Source organism: Sus scrofa, chromosome 5 (assembly GCF_054392235.1).
Source record: "Sus scrofa isolate SSC_HxYL_T2T_F1_AM1 chromosome 5, Sscrofa_HxYL_maternal_Yorkshire_Landrace_v2.0, whole genome shotgun sequence".
Classification (NCBI taxonomy): Eukaryota; Metazoa; Chordata; class Mammalia; order Artiodactyla; family Suidae; genus Sus; species Sus scrofa.
Window position 1 is genome coordinate 11,008,591 of NC_139387.1, and position 19,880 is coordinate 11,028,470.

Consider the following 19,880-nt stretch of genomic DNA (forward strand, 5'->3'; position numbering starts at 1 on the left):
ACCGAGAACAAAGCTGGAGCAAAGACTCTTCGATCCATTCTAATTAGGAGCTGCCTTTCCAGAGAAATCAGAAACAGGCTGCCACAGCTGAAGGCAAGAAGAAAAAAAAGAAAGAAAGAAAGATAGAAAGAAAAGAAAAGCAGAGCTGCAGCCCAGCTGTGCCTGAAGCTTGTCTAGTTTCCTAAAAATCCCAAGAAAGTGCTCCATCCGCTGTGTTCACAATCCAGGGATCCGTTCTCAAGGTTACAGAATTTGACTTGGGCCAAGGGTGACCACCCTTCTGTTCCCATCCTTGCAAAGGGCAGGGACAGGAGGGCAAGGAAGAGACCCTCGAGTGGCAGGAGGTAGGTGCCTACCTGGCTTCTCTCTCTTCTTTTTGGCTGTAGCTTACAACCTACAATTTATTTCTGGTTTGAGAAGAGAAACTAAAATGAAAACACATTTGAGGCCTGGCTCTGCACCCAACACGGAAGATCGGGCTGGTGCTGGCTCTTGTCATCTGGGTTATGTCAGAGGTTCGCTCTGTGGGCAGAGGTCACAATGCTTTGCTTCTCTGTGACTCTCCCCCTCCTATTTACATCATGCTCTTCCCATGTTGAGGACAGACATCACAGACAGACTGGTCCAAGGGTCAGCATTAGCCAGGCTTCAGTGACAAAGCCATTCCAGCTGTAGGCACTGGGCATCCTAACAAGGGCTGTGATGCGTTCATGGTCCAGAACTTCCTTGGCTGCTGTATCATTTGTAAAATGGTACTTAAATTAAGAGCATGCAGGATCCAGGTCATGGTGGATTCTTGCTGGTCTAAAAGAACATTTTCAAGCAAAGATCAAGAAACAGCCTCAGAGATGGTCCACAGGCCCAGGAAAAGATGTCCAATATCACTCATTACTAGATAAACGCGAATCCGAAGTACAATGAGGTATCCCCTTACACCAATCAGAATGACCGTCATCAAAAAATCTATAAATAATAAATGCTGGAGAGGGTGTGGAGAAAAGGGAACCTTCCTATACTGTTGGTGGGAATGTAAATTGCTACAGCCACTATGAAGAACAGTATGGAGGTGCCTTAAAAAATAAAAATAGAGTTACCATATGACCCAGAAATCCCATTCCAGAGAAAACTGTAATTAGAAAAGATATGTACACCCCAATATACATAGCAGGACTATATACAAGAGCCATGATACAGAAGCAACCTAAGTGTCCATGGAAAAAGGAATGGATAAAGAAGATTCAGTATATATACAATGGAATATTAGTCAGCCATAAAAAGAATAAAATAATGCCATTTACAGCAACAGGGATAGACCTAGAGATTATCAGACTAAGTGCTGTAAGTCAAAGACAAATATCATATGCTATCACGTACATGTGGAATCTTAAAAAAAATGATGCAAATAAGCTTATTTACAAAGCAGAAATCGACTCATAGACATAGAAAACAAATTTATGGTTACCAAAGGGGAAAGGGGGTTGGGGAGCGACAAACTGGGAATTTGGGATTAACAGGTATGCATTACTACATAGAAAATAAACAACAAAGACCTACTGCACAGCACGGGAAACTATTCAATATCTCGTAATAACCTATAATGGAAAAAAATCTAAAAATATGTGTGTGTACATGTATAAACTGAACCACTTTACTGTACACTTGAAACTAATACAACATTGTAAATCAACTATATTTCAAGAAAAATGAAAAAAAGAAAGCTTCATGAACAATATACCAGCAATTCACACACATCTCAACTCTACATTGTGTGCCCACCCCTTGCAGTGAATGTTTTGCACCAGGATGACTCTCCCGCCCAGCAGGGTCAGATCTTGAACTTGCCTTCACTCCAACTCAGGCCTCTTTCCGTGATCTTGGGCCTGCTCCGCGTCTGTGGGCATGTTTGGTCCCCCACCTTGGGCCTCACTGCGGATTCCAAGAGCAGCTCCCTTTCCTAGGAGGTGAAAAGGGGACCTGGCGGGAGACAGCCCTGTGAGCCCCACTTCGTGCCAGGATCCCCCCGAGACCCGTTCAAGCCTATTTCTTCTGACTCAGCCTTCACACAACAACCCAGGAGGCCGAGGCAACCCTCCAATATCACGGCTGAGGACACAACAGGCCTGTGACCTTGGTTCTGAATGCTGTTTGCAGGGATCTGTGCATCTCAGGATACATCTTGGGGAAGCCTGGGTTCTTCCCAACACCCTTCCTCCAGCGCCTTCCTGTTCTGAGAAGCAAACGGTAGTAATGACGCCAAGCAGCAGAGCGTGGAGCTGCACACCTGCACGCAGTGTTCGAGGCTCTCCGAGTCAAACAGCCCTGGGTTTGGGTCTCCACGCAGGCACTTGCTCACAGAATGACTTTGGGCAAGTCACCTCACCATTTCGAGCCTTGTAACACCGCTTCCCTTGGCTGGTTGCTAAGGGTTCATAGTATCACAGTACTTAGAGGCTGCTCAGCCCGTGCTGGAACCGTCACTGTTTAGGCTTTATTATTATTATTTCTGTGTCATCGCCTTCCTGGGGAATCCCAAGAAGTTGAGCCTGTTGCCCCCCACCCTTCATCCAAAGGAGCTCTGGGGCTGGGAGGCCTGGGTCCCCTGTAAGTGACCCCTGGGAAATAACTAGCCATGGCCCAGAGAAGACCGGAGAGAGACCAGACAGAGGGCCATTAGGCCTGGGTTCAAGTCTCTCTTTTCCCTCCACTGGGAAGGCCTTTGCCTTGGGGGGGGCCTCTGAAATGACCATATTGGACCAATGATCCCCAAGAGTCCTCATGCTTCTAACATCTTTGGTTCTCCATGCCCAGCAGGCAGGCAAGAAGGGTTTAGCCACCTGCTATGGGAGCAGAGCTGATGCATCTCAATCCAGTCCTGGCCTTCTGAGCACCAACCATGTTCCAGGCCTCATTCTAGGCGCAGGGTCTTCACTGCTAAACAGGAGACTCGGCCAACCCCTCTCCTTGCCTAAGCATGGAGTGAACAGTCCAGTGGGGGAGAGAGACAACATGAGAGTTTACAGACACATATATAACCAAGTTGTAAAAGCTGCTTGAAGGAAAAGACCAGAGCCCCCTCAACAAGACTGCAAAGGAGGCCCATTAGCGATTGCGGAGGTGGTCCAGCAAAAGCCTCTCTGCTGAAATGTGAATGGCTACCAGGGGTGGGAGTTGGGCGTGAAAGAGGGAAACTGTATGTCAGCCAGAAAGAGCAGCGTGTTCAAAGGTTCCGAGGCAGAGAAGAGCAGCAGCCCCAATCCCTTGGCAGATCTCAGCAGAGCCTCTTCCTCCGCCTTCGCCCCCCACCCCCCAGGGTTTCCATATGGAGGGACTCTTACCCACAAAAGAATGGCAGACATCAGATAGACAGGAACAGATGCTCAGATATGGGCCTTGGGTGAAGGTGGGGCTCCCGCTCTCCCCCTTATGGCCTGGGCAGCCCTGAGGCTCCACCTAGGACTGCCCCAGCAGCAGGCCCATCCATGAGCTGCAAAATCAGAGCAAAGTCCCGTGGGAGGCCTCTGCTGACCCTCGGAGCTGAGAGACAAAGAGTGAGAGTCATGTGGGGGCAGGCGAGGCCCTAAGACCCCCAGACTGCAACACGACAGGGCAGGGAGGCGCCTTCGTTGGCCCAAAGCTTCCGCTGCAGAGATGGGAAGATACGGGCACCAGTTGCCCCTGGGCACAGCCCTGGTGGCTCTCACACCACGTGACTCTCCCCCTCTCCCTCCCCTCCCTGTGACCAGGCAGGGTGTGCTCATTTGAGAGCCGAGGAAATCAAGGCCCAGAGGTGGGTGACTTGTCTCAGCCACAGAGCCTGCAAGGAGGGAAGGCAGTGTGGGTCCCTGAGCCAGTGCCTCCTCTGTGCCTGGCATCTCACACCCCTCATCGCTCTTAATCCTCATAACCAGCTTTCCAGGTGGGCTGGTCTTGCACATTTTACAGGTGAGGAAACTGAGGCTCAGAGAGGTAAAGCCCGTGATTCAAGTGCAGTCAGAAAGTGGAGCCCAGGGAGTTCCCGTTGTTGCTCAGCAGCTTATGAACCTGACTAGTATCCATGAGGCGGCGGGTTCGATCCCTGGCCTCGCTCAGTGGGTTAAGGATCTGGCGTTGCAGCAAGCTGTGCGGAAGTTTGCAGATGCAGCTCGGATGCCACATTGATGTGGCTGAGGCTATGGCTGTGGTCGGCAGCTATAGCTCCTATTTGACCCCTAGCTTGGGGACTTCCATAGGCCGTGGATATGGCCCCAAACCCCGCACCAGCCCCTGCAAAAAAAAAGGAAAGAAAGAAAGTGGAACCCACATGGAAACTGTGTTCTTTTGGTCACTAAGATGCAGCCCCGGTGGGTGAGCAGCCATCCAGGAGGTAACCATAGCTGGAAATGTTCACAGACAGGCCTCTGGGGAAGCAGCTGCCCTGGAGAACTTGCAAGGAAAACTCACCTGGTAAACGTGGGAAGCTTTGGGAGTTAGACAAAGGCCCCCCCAGGAAGGGTGGAGGCAGGGGGTATGAAGTGGGCAGGTAATAGCCAAGGTCACACTTATAAGAACTGTGCACATAGTAGGGCCTCAGCAAACGTGAGTCCTTTGACCTCCTCCCCAAGGGAGGTCCCACTGCCACCACAAGCCGTGAGGGCCTCCCTTGCAATCAGGTGCTCCCTGAGGCACCTGCAGGGCGGCCTGCACCCCTCTGCACCATCCTGCCACCCCCGCTACCCTCCAGTCCTGCGTCGGCTACACCAGAGCCCCTGGGATCCTGTCCCGCACACCTGGCACTGCGGGACTTCTGGGCCGTGTCACTTCCCGCCTCACCAATGCCGCGCCGTGCCCCTGGCCAGCCAAGCTTGTCGGCTTCTCCAGGACAATAGCAAGGACAGCGAGGGAGCCCAGCAGAGGCAGAGACGGAGAAGATGGGACCGGCAGACCCTCCCGACCCCGTTCAGGCCGAGCTCACTTCCAAGACCATCTGCTCAGGCAGGCTCAGGCCACACCGGGCACTGGGGCAGAAACAGCCGGCACCAGGCTGGCCACGTGCTGGCCTCCGGGGCCTGCCTGGTCAGGAGGCCCGGCTGGCTTTTCCATGGCAGCTGCCAGCTCCGGCTGGGCTGTAGGGGTGCCAGGCTCTCTGACAGGGGTCTCGGTGGGCAGGGGCGGGGGTGGGCAAGGAAGGACTCTGTGACCTCAGAGCATGGGAAAGGAGCATGGGACGGGGAGGGGTGGAGCCAGGTCACCAAGTGCATGTTTCCCCGTAAGAGATGAACACTGCAGGGGATAGAACCCTGGATGCAGGGACAGAGCCCCTCTGATGCCCAGAGACTCTCTGGCACTCACGGTGTCCCCTAGAGCTCCAGAGACCAAGGGGGGAACTCATTGCCCCCAGAAGGCTGTCAGAGTCCCTACTCCCCCACTGGCATCTACTCAAACCCCTCTAATCCTAGTTTTCCTCCGTCACCACGGTGACACAGTCCCAGCATCAATCAAAACGTGCCACCCCATCTGCATAAAGCCCTTGGAAATCCCCCTGTGTCCCTAAGTGAATGACCCAAATCCTTGTCCTGGCCTGCACACCCATCTCACCTTGTCCCATCCTGGACCCATCACACGCACAGGCGCACACACACCCCAAGGTGTTTTCGTTTCAAAGACCTTCTTTCAATTCGGCATCTCTTACGTAACTCTTCTGTGCCTCGGTTTCCTAATCTATTAAATGGCATACCTAAGAGTGTCTTAGCTCTGATTACTCAAAAAGACAGGCCCGGGGTGGGGGGTAGGGGGAGGATCACGACGGCGGAGGCGTAAGCTGTGGCACTCACCTTCTCCCACAAACACGGCAAAAACAGGCTCGGGGACAGCTGTTCGGGCTCAAGTTATCTCGGAGGCGACCCCAGAAGCACAGTCTGTGGGAGGGGGGCAGTGAGACAGTGAGAGAGAGAAGCGGAGGAAGTATGCATTAAGGGGGGGACTCCTGCGGCAGGGGGCCTCCATGTCACCTGGGGGTCTCGGAGAGGCAGTGTCCGTCAGCCTCAGCATCGCCCACGGAGGGGGAACAAGCAGGATATTTATCCTCCAGTTCCCATCAGTCACTGGTGAGGGCGGTAAGTGTGGACTCCCTGGCATTTCCAACAGCAGCTGCCAGCATGTAGGAGAACAGTCCTCAGGGGACCCCTGGGGTGGGCAGAAGGCTTATGGGCAGAGCACTCACGGCTTCTGCCACTGTGAAGATCTCTCGCGTAGCACTGTGCAAAGTAACTGACATAATGCATGTAAAGTGCCTAATACAGTGTCTGGCACATAGTAGGTACTCGGTCTGAGCTATAATCATTCTACTGTCATTATTGTTGTCGTCATGATGGAGATAAAGCTCTCTCCAATGTCAGGGCCTTGCCCAGGCTCTTACCCCTGCCTGGCACACTGCTCTCTGCTCCTCCTCCCCCGACCTGGTTAACGTCTGCTTTGTTTCGGGGCACAGCCCAAATGTCACCTCCTCAGGAAAGCCCTCCCTGATCAGTGGGTTAGAGCAGGTCTCTTCCTTAGAGGTGCTCCTAGTGCTTATGCTGCCTCTTTCTTTCAGGGCATTTAATTACATTAAATTCAGTTGCACGATTATGATTCTCTGATTCTCTGCCCTGTGCTGGTCTCTTCGGCTGGACTGCAAGCTCTCGGAGGGCACGGGCTGGATCTGTTTTGTTCACAAAGACATGCCCAGGGCCTAGCAGGAGTTCCTGCACAGAAGATGCCCAAAAACAAACTGGTGGAATAGAGAGAGGAATCTGACACGGGAAACAGGCACAGAATGAGGAAAACAGTGATGCCAGTGCCAGATGAGAGGTATTTACAGAGTCCTCCCGAGCACCAGGAAGACTACATTTCCCAGGCTCCCTGCTGCTCAGGGGAGGTCACGTGGACAGCTGTCACCAGTACAATGTGGGAGGAAGAGATGTGTGGCATTTCCAGGTCTGGCTGGTAGAAACCTCCTCCCGAACCTTCCATACTCTCTTCATAGGCCTACAGAGCCCTTGAGCAAGGCCCAGCAAATGTTTTCTGTGAAGGCCAGAAGGCAAACCTTGTAAGTTTTGTGGGTCATCGGGTCTCTATGGCAGCTACTCAGTGCCCATGTCCTAGCACTAAAGCAGCTTAGACAATGTGTTACTAATGAGTATGCTGGGTCCCAATAAAACTTTATTGACAAAAACAGGTCCTAGTCCTCTAGCCACCATCCTAGAGGAAGGTAGAGCCAGTGGACAGAGGAACTGGACCCCCAGATAACTGTGTGGAATAGAGCTCACCCACCTCACCCCAGCCAATTTTGACTCAACTGTGCTCTGAGTGAAAAGTAACCTCTAGGAGTTCCCGTCATGGCTCAGTGGTTAGCCAATCCAACTAGGAACCATGAGTTTGTGGGTTCGATCGCTGGCCTTGCTCAGTGGGTTAAGGATCCGGCATTGCCATGAGGCTGTGGTGTGGGTTGCAGATGCAGCTCGAATCCCACGTTGCTGTTGCTGTGGTGTAGGCCAGCAGCTACAGCTCTGATTCGATCCCTAGCCTAGGAACCTCCATATGCAGCAGGAGGGGCCTGGAAAAGGCAAAAAGAAAAGGAAAGGAAAGAAAAGAAAAGTAAAAAGAAAAGCAACCTCTTGCGTGTAACACTGTGGTGTTGGGGTGTTCTTGTAACAGCTAGCAAACAGTAACAAACGTGGAAGGCTTCACAGAGGAGGCGGCATTCATCTTTAGCCTTGACAGGCAAGGTGCTCTCCAAGCTGGCAAGATGAAGAAGGGCATTCTTAGAGAAGACGGGACCCCTCTGAGCCAACCCGCTGAAGAGTGGGGTGCGGGGGACGTTGTAGGGCCTGTGTGGCAACAGGACATAAAACTGGTCCCAAGGGACTGGGAAAGGGGAACTGGATGCTTGGCCAGCGGGGGGAGGGATAGAAAGGACCCGAACTCCTGGCGCCTTGCTGCTTCCTACCACGCTGTGCATCCCCAAGTCTGGCCATCTTCCATGTGGAACCCCCCTGCCTCACATGCCCTCCCTTCCCCACCCACTCCGACCCCACTTTCCTTCAGAACTTCATCAAGTCCCTGAGCGCCCCAGTGTGGAGAGCAGCAGCAGAGTTTCTCAGCAAAGGTGAGGCTTTTAATTATTTCTTATTTGCTTTTTAGGGCCGCACCAGGGGCACATGGAAGTTCCCAGGCTAGGGGTTGAATTGGAGCTGCAGCTGCCAGCCTGCACCAGAGCCACAGTGACACCAGATCTGAGCTGTGTCTGTGACCTACACCACAGCTCATGGCAGTAGGGGATCCCCAACCTACAGAGCAAGACCAGGAATCGAACCCGCAACCTCATGGATACTAATCAGATTCATTTCCGCTGCGTCACAGCAGGAACTCCAGACTTTTTTTTTTTTTTTTGAGGTTCAAATCATTGAACTTTATTTTGTTTTATGTATCCATGTTACATTCAAATCAACAATATTATATTCATTTGATTACTCTTGAGTCACCCTAAATTTATTTTTTGAAAATTTAGGACATTTAAATTCCTTTATTTTCCATACAAAGTTTAGAATTAGCTTGTCAGTTTCTACAAAAAAAAATAATTCTCCTAAATTTCTGTTGGGATTGGGCCATTTCTATAAACCATATTGAGGAGAAGTCACATATTCATGACATGACTGTTTTGATCAACAAACCCAGTGTATCTTTATGAAAATTTGATGTAATCAGTGGGGTGCAGGCCTTATCTATTGACTGATCAATTGATTGATTGATTGACTTTTAGGGCTACACCCATGGCATATGGAAGTTCCGAGGCTAGGGATCAAATTGGAGCTGCAGCCACAGCAACATCAGATCTGAGCCTCTGAGTGGCATCTGCTACCTACACCACAGCTCATGGCAATGCCAGATCCTTAACCCACCGAGTGAGGTCAGGCATCAAACCTGCATCCTCATGGATACTAGTCAGATTTGTTTCTGCTGCACTACAATGGGAACTCCCGGGTGCAGGCTTTTAGAACAGAGAGTTCTGGGTACAGATCCTGCCTCTGTCAATAAGAGAAGCCAAAACCAGACTATTCAATATAAAGGAGTCAGGACTTGCTAGGTTTGAAAACCATTCTCATTCCCTATCTACCCATGTGACGAATAATTCTCAGAAGAAATGACTTCCAGACAAAGAGCAAAGCCAGGGTCGCTATCAGGAAAACAGTGTAATGACGAATCCAAGGTATGACTATGAAGCCTTTTGTTAAGACCTGAGAATGAGTTCAAGTGCCTCACAGACCCTCTCAAACAGAAAAAGGCTTTCTGAGAATCTTAACAGTGTATACTGTAGACCCTTTCTGTTAAAAATAATCAAGCTTTGAAGAATCTTAAGGATAGCCTTGCCAGGAGCCCAAGGTAAAAAAGAGATTTGTGGTGTGCCTTTTGTGAAATGGAATGAATTACAGATTGATTCATAAGAAGCCCACGGAACTTTTAAAGGAATTGTTTGGGCTATGAATGAGTGGGCAGAGAGAGCTTCAAATGAAAAGAGAGCCCTTTGGACACTCAAATCTCTGTGGGCAGAAGACAGGCTAAGAAAATGACTCAGTAGCAGACACAGGTCATTTCTTACAGGAACACAAGGATGACTTGGAGAAAAGAACCAAGACCCCACTAGGCAGAGCCAAGAGTCATGAGAATCTGGAGCTCCTGTCATGGCGCGGTGGTTAACGAATCCAAGTGGGAACCGTGAGGTTGCGGGTTTGATCCCTGGCCTCACTCAGTGGGTCAAGGATCCGGCGTTGCCGTGAGCTGTGGTGTGTCCCCTTCCCTTAAACCTGGATGGATTTCTGTGACTGCCCTGGAGTAGAGAACAACACGAGCAACACTGCGTGACTTCTGAGGGTAGGTCATTAAAGGCAAAACAGCCTCTTAGAACCCAGTCACTATGCTGTGAGGAAGCTCAGGCCAGATGCAAAGGCCAAGTGCAAGCATCTTGGCTGCCAGCTCCAGATGAGGTCGCAGCCACCAGGGATACGAGAGGGGAGGATTTCAGAAGGACAGCCACGACACCAGCCACCATCCGACTGTGACTTCGTAAGACTGCAGGTGGGCACTACAAAGTTGAGCCTGGTACCTCCCAGAACCATGAAAGATAATAATAATAAGTTATTGTTATTGTTTGACACACACCAATTAAATTTGGGATGGTTTGCAGTGCAGCAAAAATAACTGATACGCCTGGGGGTGAGGAGGAGAATAAAGTCAAAAGAGAAGGGAGGAGGCAAAGATGGGAGGAAGGAAGAGGAAGAAAGAAGGAACTAGAAGTGCCCCAGGCAAGGATTTTTGTGTGTCTTATTCACTGAAGAGGCTTGGTACACACTAGGTGCTCAATTAATACACATCGACAGGAGTTCCGGTCATGGCTCAGTGGAAACAAATCCGACTAGTATCCATGAGGATGCAGGTTCGATCCCTGGCCTTGCTCAGTGGGTTAAGGATGTGCCCTTGATAATGAGCTGTGGTGTGGGTCACAGACGCGGCTCAGATCTGGTGTTGCTGTGGCTGTGGTGTAGGCTGGCAACTGCAGATCCAGTTTGACCCCTAGTCTGGGAACCTCCATATGCCGTGGGTGCAGCCCAAAAAAAAGACCAAAAAAAAAAAATATATATATATAACACATTGACGAATGAATGAAAGAAGGGGAAAGGGTAGGACCATAACTCTGAATGAACTGAATTTTTAAATGCACATTTGGAGACAGACTCCAGGATAGACCCAGCAGAGACTGAGGATCCCAGGCAGAGCCCTCCGCTGCTCAAGATCCTCTGTCCAAAGATTGAAGGAGAGAGAAATCAAGTCCGTGGGTGTGGCCTGGGGTTCAGAGGACAGTTTGCTCTGAGTAACCAGCAGTAAGACTCCCTAGACTGATGACTTTGGGGCGGGACGGGCCAGGCATGGAGTCTGAGAAAAACCCTGCCAGGCAGCCATGCTCTGTGGGCTGGAAACACCCAGGCTGGACTCCAGCCCCACCGGGCTCTCAGAGGCTGGTCCACTCCCCACCCAAACCCCCCAGCTGCCCCAGACCTGCCCGAATGTTCTTTCCATCTTGCCCACCAACCCCTCCCCAACCCCAACTCTCCAGCCTTAGGGTTTTGTGTACGCTCATTCTTTTCAGTTTGATCGAAGTCTAGCTGATTTACAAGTTTGTGATCATTTCTGCTCTATATTCTCATTCTATTTCACATTCTCTGTTTCCGTTTCCAACAAGCAGCCCCCTCCGATTTCCCAGGTGGTCTGTCCCATCCACGTTTCATTTCCTGTGTCCCCTTCATTCCATTCCTCCTCTTCCATCACCTTTACTCCAAGACCCTTTCTCTTCTCTGGGCCATTCACTAACCGTTCTTTCTAAGGCTTTCACTTATCCTTTTCAACACGCTCATCCCTCCAACCCTGTTATTGCCCCCCCCCCCAATCTCTTGTTAATTTTCTTCTCTGCCCTGTTTTGGTCCCTCTCCCTTTATCCCCCATCTTTCTCATCTCATCCACCGTCACCCTTGCAAATCTGTGAGCATCTGCCTCACTCTCTCCCCCTCCCAGCTCCTTGCATTTTCTCTTTCTTCCCTTCCTCAAACTGGGTTGTGAACGCTGCCTGCCTCAGAGCAGGACACGCTGTAAAGCTGAGGTTCCCGGAGGGCCAGGTGGCGATCGTTTTATTTTTACAACGTCCTTGGCTGGATCGAGGTGTTTGTGCAGGGTGGGGTCGCATGCTGGGTGGGAGGGGACCAAGACAGCAAATAGTACTTGCGATGAATATAGGTCAGTTGCTGAGCAGTGTCCCCGTGGTCCCAGGGAGAGGAGAACCTCTCATCTGGGGCCGGCTCTGCAGAGGTGCCTGCAGTGCCGTCTTAGGGAAGCTGCAAGGAGGGGACCTGGCACAGTGGCCAGAGAAGGAGATGGGCAGGCTGCTCTTCTGGAACCAGAGGGCCTCCTCCCTGGGGGTGAGGGAGGGCCTTGTCTAGGGCAGGTGATGCTCCCTCTCCTTCAGAGAGGAGGACCACTCCCTGATGGTGGGCAGGTGGAAGAGGCAGCCAGATCTCAGAGAAGATGCAGAGGACTCATCTCGTGCCCAGCTCGGCCTGCTGTGCTCTGGGGCTAACTGCTTAACTCCTTGGGTCCTCAGCATCCTCGGCCACAAAAGGCGAGAAATATCACCCCCAGGGAGATCAAGGACATCTTGAAATGGGGGAGAGGCAGCACTTTATTTATATCTTCAGGGCACCTGGTGCTTCTCAACCTCTGCCCATCGCTCAGCCTAAGCGGCAGCCTAAGTTACTCGCATTGTGCTGATGATGAAATCGAGGTTTCAATGTCCTGAGGGCTAAGCTAAATGAGATTAGAGATCTGAAAAGAGCTCCAGAACTACCGCTGCATCTGGGACAGACTTCTTTTCCTCGGCGCTTTCTAGCACAAGACTGAAGGGGCAGTGTCAGACATCCTGGGGAAACAGCAGGAAGAGCTTCATTGGTTTGTCTGAAGCCCTCGAGTGCTGGAAGGGGGCACCATGGTGAGCCGAGCAGAAAGGTGCCTGTCCTCACAGGACTCACATTCTGAGAAGGAGACAGACTTCAAGGCCAAACCACACCACACACTCGAGAGAAAGCACAATGATGACAGGTTATGTGGGGTAAAGAAAACCCAAGGAGTGCTGCAAGAGAGAAAAACTGGGGAACCTGACTTAGAGAGGAGGCAGAAAGGAGCATCCCTGAGCAAGTTTCTTTCTTTTTTTTGCTTTTTTTTTTTGCTTTTTTCAATACCGCACCTGTGGCATATGGAAGTTTCCAGGCTAGGGGTGGAATCAGAGCTACAGCGGCCGGTCTACGCCGCTGCCACAGCAATGCCAGATATGAGCTGTGTCTGCAACCCACACCACAGCTCATGGCAACACTGGATCCCCAACCCACCGAGTGAGGCCAGGGATCAAACCCACATCCTCATGGATACTAGTCAGATTTGTTTTCGCTGCACCACAATGGGAACTCCCCCTTAGCAAGTTTCTGTTGCAGTTTGAAGGAGGAACCGGTGTTGCCAGGTGAAGAGCATGAGAAAAGTACGTTCCAGGTTGAGAGGGAGGCATGTGCAAAGGCCCAGGGACGGGAAAAGAGCACAGTGTGGAGAAGGAATGGAAGTGTGTCAGGGGTTGGGCTGAAGAGAGAGAGCTAAAGGCAGGGGTAGTGGTGAGAGATAGGCCCTAGGGGACAGGCAGGGCCATGTCACATAGGGTTCTGGAGCGGTATATGAACCCATTTAAAGGTTTTAAGCAAGAACTTAACGTGAACTGATTTCTGTTTCAAAAAAACAAAAACAAAAACAAAAAACACCCCTCTGGCTTCTGTGCAGAGAAGATGACACAGAGGAAGGAGAAAGATCAAAGAGGAGAAGACGCCGAGGAAACATCTAAGCAGAGACGGGAGCAGCCTGAATACAGAAGAGACGCAGACATTCGCAGTCTGTAAATCTCCTTTTCTTGCCCTTGGAGATCAGCACCATGTGCCCATTTGACAGATGAGGAACCTGAGTCTTCAAGAGGTTAAAATGATTTGTACACATCACTCATCTAGAATGCTGGGCTCTGGATGGTAGGCTCAGGCCACACCTCTTTCCTTTCTCTCCTGTGGTCCTAGAAGTGTTAAAGATGTGGACCCAGTGAGAGTTTGAAAATAAGCTGTTGGGGAGTTCCCATCATGGCTCAGCATTAACAAAACCAACTAGAATCCATGAGGATGCGGGTTCAACCCCTGGCCTCTCTCAGTGGGTTATGGATCTGGCATTGCCATGAGCTGTGGTGTAGGCTGGCAGCTGCAGCTCCGATTCAGTCTCTAGCTTGGGCACTTCCATATGCTGCAGGTGTGGCCCTAAAAAGCAAAATAATAACAATAATAGTAAGCTCTTGGACCTTTGAAATATGCAACCTTTGGGCATCCTCCTTGTTATTTTCATGTGCGAAGCTTCCTAAAGCTTCCTAAGCGTCTTGGTTTCTTAGTCTGTGAGATGAGGATGAAGACTGGCCCTTCCTTCCTGGACTATTGTGAGAATTCAATGATAATGGATATAAAGCACTTAGGAGAGTGTCTGGCACACAGTAGGTGCTCAATCAATGTCAGATTGTTGGATCTCCCTTCCTTTGAGGAGGATGGACCGTCCAGCCAGCCTGGCTTCAAGAGCTGGTGACGTGCCCACGGTCATGCCATGGACCGTGGGTGATGGATTTGACAATCAGCCATGCTGCACGCCCAGCACGGGCTCTGAGCACCGGCAGAAAGGCTGAGTCAGGGTTCTGGGTGAATCCTCATGCTCTGGACATGAATTTATAGCCAAAGGGCCAGTCACACAGGGCCCTCTAGTCAGGATGTCCCTGCATAGTCCCCAGCAGCAAGCCACCTGTTTACTTCTACCCACACACCCAACTCCTGGGTTTAGCCAACTGGTAGGTCTTTCCTCGGCCCAAGAAATGTGAGAATGAGAAGTATGTTCCTGCCTATAGGGGGACTTCCTCATCAGCATAGGATTTGTCCACGCTGCCATGGAGCCTCACAACAGAGTTTGAGGGGACAGGCTGGGCCACCTGGCTCTCCCTGCACTCTATCTACCTCAAACCCCTCATCCATGGCACCCTCCCTCTCTCCCCGCCCCTGCCCTTGTCCAGGGGCACATTCTCCCCTGAACACAGAGCCAAGGTCAGTGACAGCCAAGTGAAAGCTTCCTTGATGACCAGAGAGAGCAGATCCCTCCTGCCCTCCCTGCTGAATAGACTTTATGCAAGTAAAAAACATTCTCTGGGCTGAGCCATTGAGGTCTGGGGGGGTTGTCTGTTTCTAGAATTACCCCCAACTAACCCCAATAGTGATAGCAGTTGAAGGAACTGAGAGTTGCCAGGGGAGTGTGTGTAGGTGAGCAGAGAGGGGGTCAGGGAGGGAACCCTGGGGAGCACAGGTGTTTCTGGGGTGGGCAGAGGAAAAGCCACCTGCAAGGGAGGCTGGGATGGAGAAACCAAGAGGTAGAAGGAAACCTTGAGGGCATGGGAGCACGTAAGCCGAGTAAAGGAAGGGGTAAGAGGCCCCAGAAGGTCCCACGCTACCCAGAGTGCCAGGGATGAGGTCAGAAAGCATCCACTGGAGTCAGTGCCATAGAGGCAGCCACTGTCCTGGCTGAAAGCAGGTTAGTGGAGGGATGAGAAAGTGGGTCTGAATGGAGACAATCATTGAAGGCCTGGCTGCAGAGGGACAGTGAGCTGTGGGGGTTGTGGGGTCTCTTGTTGAGACTGGGGCATATTTACACACGAAAAGAGGTCGTATCTTGCAAGTTATTAGAGAAATGCACAACAAAACTACAATGAAGTACCACCCCATACCTGTCAGAATGGCCATCATTAAAAAGTCTACAAATAACAAATGCTGAAGAGGATGTGGAGAAATGCAGGAGAGGATGTGGCAGGGAACCCTCCCACACTGTTGGTGTGGATGTAAGTTGGTACAGCCACTATGGAAAACAGCATGGAAGTTCCTGCAGGAATCCCATTCCTGGGCATATATCCAGAGAAAACTATAATTGAAAAGATACATGCATCCCAGTCTTCATAGAAGCACTGTTTGCATGGAAACAACCTAAATGTCCAATGACAGATGAATGGATTAACATGTGGTACGTGCATGCAATGGAACGTTACTCAGCCATAAAAAGAATGAAATAATGCCGTTTGCAGCAACATGGATGGATCTAGAGATTATCATTCAAAGTGAAGTAAGTCAGAAAGACAAATATCGTGTGATATCACTTATATGTGGAATCTAAAATGTGCCACAAAGGAACTTATAAATGAAGCAGAAACAGACTCACAGACAGAGAACAGACTTGTGGTTGCTCAGGGGAGGTGGGGAGGGATGGTTTGGGAGTTTGAGATTAGCAGAGGCAAACTATTATATATGCATAACTGAATTGCTTTGCTGTACACCAGGAACTAACACAACATTGTAAATCAACTATTCTCTAATAAAATAAATTTAAAAAAAAAAAAGACGGAGGCATGTCTACATGCCAGTGAGGAAGAGCCAATTGTAGGAAAAGGAAGCATCATTTAAGACACAGGTTTGTTTCTGCCGAACCTGTGCCTTTCATCTCAGGCTGCCTCAAATCCTATTTGAAAGTAGAGTATAAATAAATGATCAAATAATAAGACATTGTTCATCCCCTGCCAGCTGGTGACCTTGAAAGTGTCTTCAGAACTCCTTGTTGTCTCCTGGATCTGTTAGATTTTCTCCATCGTCCACAGCAAACAGACACTGACTGGGCAACTGCCACATGATGCCAGGTCCCAGGCCAGCTCAGGACACAGGGACAGAGCCCAGACTCTGCCTTCAAGGAGCACACAGCCTGATGGCGTCATGAACATGGCCACGGGAGACAAGGCAACCCAGACACTGAGAAATATACTCAAGGTACAGATGTCACTCAGAGGGAGGAAGAAGTCTCTCAGGACTTAAGAGAGTGGGAGGATAATGGAGGACCTCATAGAAGAGGCAACATCTAGCCAGGGCTTTGAATGACAACCAGGAGTCCATTGGACAGAAAGAAGCACTGCATGTGCAAAGGCCCTGGGGTATCACAGAGCGGGAGCCTACAAGGGCTTTGACCTTGGAGGACTCTAAAAGAGAACCAGGGAGTTCTCTTGTAGTACAACAGGTTAAGGATCCAGTGTTGTCACTGCAGCAGCTTTGAGTCTCTGCTGTGGCATGGGTTTGATCCCTGGACTGGGAACTTCTACATGCCATGCACACAGCCAAAAATAAATAAATAAATAAAGTAAAAAATAAAAATGAGAACCAGAGTAAACGAGATGAGCCTAAAAGTGGGGACTGGGGCTATGCCAGCAAGCTGCCCTGCAGGACCATTTTTTCCCTGGAGATTTTAATAATACCTTTTCCAGTGGAAAGAACTGATGCTGTCCTGTCCCCTGTTTCAGGGAGGAAGTTAGGAAAGGAGAGGAAAACCACTGGGATTCATTCATAGCGTATTCACTCCATGTCAGGCTGTGTTCTAGAAGCTTGTGGGAGAGCAATACAGGCAAAGAGCTTCGCTCCTGAGGAGTCAATATGCTGGTATCCACAGTCTAATGATAAATGGCAAGCCGAATTCTCCTTATGTAAATTGTATACGAAGTCAGAAGGTGATACGTGCAATGAAACCAAGAAAAAGTAGGACAGGCTGTGGGATACAGTCTGAGGTGTGGGGTGTGGGTGATGCTCCCTTAGGGTGGTGAGGGAAGAAAGGGGCTCACGCAAAAGAGGTGAGGGGTACCACAGGGGAGGGAGAGAGAGCGGGATGGATGGGGAGTTTGGGGTTAGTAGATGCAAACTGCTGCCTTGAGAATGAATAAGCAATGGGGTCCTGCTGTACAGCACAGGGAACTATACCCAGTCTCTTGGGATAGACCATGATGCAAGATAATGTGAGAAAAAGAATATATATATATAATATTATATATTCTTTATATATTATATGTATATTCATTTTATATATATATATATATATATATATGACTGGGTCACTTTGCTGTATAGCAGACACTGGCACAACGTTGTAAACCAACTAAACTTTTATTAATTCATTCATTCATTTTTTTAAAAGGTGAGGGGTGAGCTACGCCTGTGTCCGGGGCAAGAAAAAGCAGCCAGTGCAAAGGCCTTAAGGCAAGCATGTGCCTCCTAAGCTGGGAGACAGGAGAATGACCTGTGTGGCTGAGCAGAGGGGGCAGGAGCAGGTTATGAGATATGAGGTCGGGCCAGTGGCCCCAAAGGCCGCTTCAAACTTTTGATTTTACCCAGAGTGAAATGAAGAGTCACCCCCCAGGCTCTTTCAGAGAGGTGACACAGTCTGACTTATGTCTTCAAGGGACTGTTCCAGCGACTGGGTTGGAAACGGATGGAGACAGAGCCTGGATGGGAACAGGAAGATCAATTAGGAAGCTAATGGGATAACCCAAGCAGGAGGGGATGGTGGTTCAACCAGGGTGAAAGCAGAGAGAAGTGATCGATTCTGAATATAGGATTTCCTAATGGATTCGATGTGGGGTTTAAGAGAGTTTGGAGCCAGCAATGACTCCAGGGCTTATGGCGGAGCACAGGAAGGCTGGAGACCTCAGGAATAAAGGCGGAGGAAGCTGCAGGAGAGGCAGGGTTGGGGATGGTGGAGGTCCCGGCTTAGGATGTATGGATTTGAGGTGCCTGCCAGGTGTCACCATGGAGATGAGAACCCTTGGAAGGGAAGAGTCCAGAGTATAGGACAGGGGTCTGATGGATGATGGCATCATGGATGGACAGAAGACAGAGGATATTGGTGAAGATAACACAGTTTGTCCCCAAAGCATCCAGACATGGCCCAGGGAAGAGGTAAAGTCCCAATTAGTATCACAGAGCCAGGATGAGTTTTATAAGAAGCAGAATGAAAACCATACCAGGAGTTCCCATTGAGGCCCAGCGGATTAAGATTCCGGCTAGTGGAGTTACCGTCGTGGCACAGCAGAAACGAATCCAACTAGGAACCATGAAGTTGCAGGTTCGATCCCTGGCCTCAATCATTGGGTTAAGGATCCAGCGTTGCCATGGTGTAGGTCGCAGACTCGACTTGGATCTGGCGTTGCTGTGGCTGTGGCTGGCAGCTGTAGCTCTGATTCGACCCCTAGCCTGGGAACCTCCACACGCAGCGGGCGTGCCCTAAAAAGACAAAAGACAAAAAAAAAAAAAAAAAAAAAAAAAAAAGATTCTGACTAGTATCCATGAGGCCTCACTCAGTGGGTTAAGGATGTGGCATTGCTGTAAGATGCAGCTCGGATCTGGCATTGCTGTGGCTGTGGCGTAGGATGGCAGCAGCAACTCCAATTGTTAATGTGCCGCAGGTGCAGCCCTAAAATGAAAAAAAAAAAAAAAAAAAGAAAGAAAGAAAGAAGGAAAGAAAGAGGAGAAACCCCACACTAATAGGAGGAATGGGTGTATTTCTCCTAGAGATCAAATTTTTCTCTGGGAGGATCAAACACTTTCGTGTTTGCCTTAAAGGAAATCAGAAGAAGCCAGGCACAGCCACTGCGGAAGGAGAGACCCCGAGTGGGACCCAAGCAACTTCTGCATCTCCCCAGCAGCTTCCTTCGGCCTTGACTTATTCATCCACAGTATGGGCATGTGCCTCCTCACCAGAGTTCTGGGAAGAGTAACTGTGGCAACATATGTTGTTGTTGCTTTTATAATTAGGGTTGTCCTTCCTCTCGTAAAGAGCCTGGCATAGTAGGTGCTCAGAACAATAACAACTGTCTCTCCTAATAACCATCCACACTGAGGATGGTGTTGGTAACAAGGAGAACCGTGAGTCTGGCCCTTCCCCGGCCGAGGTCCCACCTGCCTACTGGTGACAGCCTGCAGAACTGGGGAACAAGACAGTCGGTCCCAGCCTGGGGCCCCTGGAACACAGCAGCAGGGCCAGCTTCCTACCCACATGCCCACCTGCCAACCGCCTGAGCCCGCTGCCACACCATAACATGGTCCATTAGTGCCAGCTGCCGTGAGCGGCCATCTGATGTGACATGAGCATCTGCCTGGTAGGAACTGAACCAAGACCTGTCAGCTCCGGCTCTGGGAGGCTTACCAACAGCCCCGAGCCTGGGAGGGCCAGGTGTGGCCACGCACCCTGCCTGGATCCCGGACGTGAAGCAGAGCCCGAGGGGAGAACAGCAATAATGACTGCAATGGTCATTTACGAGTGCCAGCCTGCCCTAGGCCCCGCCCTGAGTGCTTTATACGTCAGAGCCCATTGAGACCCAGAGGACAGAGGAACTCCATCAGGCAAAGAGCAAG

At 50.4% G+C, this 19,880-nt stretch overlaps 1 long non-coding RNA gene across 2 annotated transcripts in view; it reads right to left on the reverse strand.

Moving 5' to 3' along the window:
- Window positions 1-1,240: 1,240 nt before the first annotated feature.
- LOC146403131 (uncharacterized) overlaps window positions 1,241-19,880 on the reverse strand; it is a 44,376-nt gene continuing 25,736 nt past the window's right edge. The window contains exons 3-4 of one of the 2 annotated variants that reach the window (XR_014803081.1): window positions 4,441-5,894; window positions 1,241-4,075 (exon numbers count right to left, since the gene is read on the reverse strand). This is a non-coding gene — a long non-coding RNA (uncharacterized LOC146403131). Of the gene's footprint in view, window positions 5,895-19,880 lie in introns of both variants that reach the window. The other variant, XR_014803082.1, reaches the window with a different exon arrangement.